Consider the following 1,702-nt stretch of genomic DNA (forward strand, 5'->3'; position numbering starts at 1 on the left):
CAGCCACCCTTCAACTCACGCAGAGAAAATGTAACCTAGGGCTTTGTGCCCATAACAAGAGTATATATAGTTATTTAACCCACTAACACACAGTATTAGCTTTAATTGCTACGCTTAGCATTTTAATCCCAAACTTTTGGATTCTGAAACTAGACAATTTTCTAAGAATTATCATATTTTTCTTATAATTTTCTGAGCACCTTTTTGGAACGCGCTTTTCCAAGCCAGTACCAGTTTCTAGCACCAGTTCTCATTATTTTGACTTGGAACTCGTTTTCCAAGTCCTATATATTATTCCCATAATATATAACCACTTTTCATAATTTTCCGGGATACTTTTCCGGTATGCAATTATACCGACTAGCAGAACCGGTATCTGCACTTTTCTTCCGAAAAGTGACTTTCAGCAATATAACTCACTTACTATAATTATTAGAGCTTCATAATAATTATTAGGGTCAATTATGGAATCATTTCCTATTTCCTCATAATTAATGAATTAAATTCTTAATTAACGGTGCGGGTTCTTACATTCACCCCACCTTTTTAGGATTTTGTCCTCAAAATCAGAAACATACCTGGTCGAAACTCGGGGTATTGCCGGAGAAGCTCGTCCTCACGCTCCCAAGTACACTCCTCAGGAGTCCTTCCGGTCCACTGCACCTTGACCATCGGAATGATCTTGCTCCTCAGCTGCTTCTCGCCACGATCGAGAATCTTTAGTGGTCCGATGGGAGTCTTTAGGTTCTCCCGAACCTCCGCATCATCCGGTTGCACCACATGCGATGGATCTGCTATGTACCTCCGAAGCTGAGACACGTGAAACACGTCGTGGATGTTAGCCAGGTTCGGAGGCAAGGCAAGCCGGTAGGCAACAGGTCCTACTCTACCAAGAATCTGGTATGGCCCAATAAACCGCGGGCTCAGCTTCCTCACTCCGAGTGCCCGTCCAACACCGGTGACAGGTGAAAGTCTCACAAACACGTGCTCACCCTCACTGAACTCCAGTGGTCGATGCTTGACATCGTAGTAGCTCTTCTGACGATTCTGCGACTGCTTCAATTTTTCCCTAATCATCTGGATCTGCAGGGTGGTATCTTGGACAAAGTCCAAGCCAAACAACTCACGATCCCCAACCTCCGACCAGCAGGTAGGTGTACAACACCTCCTACCGTAGAGCGCCTCGTAGGGTGCCATGCCCAGGCTAGCATGAAAACTGTTGTTATACGAAAACTCCACCAATGGAAGGTACCTATCCCATGCCGAGCCCTGCTCCAACGTGCAAGCCCGCAACATGTCCTCCAAGGTCTGGATAGTACGCTCAGTCTGTCCATCAGTCTGAGGGTGATAGGCTGTACTCAGTCTCAACTGGGTACCTAAAGCTCCCTGCAGCGCCTCCCAGAACCGAGATGTGAACTTCGGGTCCCTATCACTGATGATACTCACGGGCACCCCGTGAAGCCTCACAATCTCGCGAACATACAGTTTGGCCAACTGCTCTGTAGTGAAGCTTACCTTCACTGGAAGAAATTGGGCATACTTCGTCAGTCTGTCCACAATGACCTATATCGAGTCACAACCAACCTGAGTCTTCGGGAAACCCACAACGAAGTCCATGGAAATGCTCTCCCATTTCCACTCTGGAATCTCAAGAGGTTGAAGTTTACCAGACGGCTTCTGGTGTTCAATCTTCACTTTCTGA

The sequence above is a fragment of the Gastrolobium bilobum genome, unplaced genomic scaffold (genome assembly GCF_033153095.1).
Source record: "Gastrolobium bilobum isolate Gb01-03AN ecotype WA unplaced genomic scaffold, APGP_CSIRO_Gbil_v1 utg383, whole genome shotgun sequence".
Classification (NCBI taxonomy): Eukaryota; Viridiplantae; Streptophyta; class Magnoliopsida; order Fabales; family Fabaceae; genus Gastrolobium; species Gastrolobium bilobum.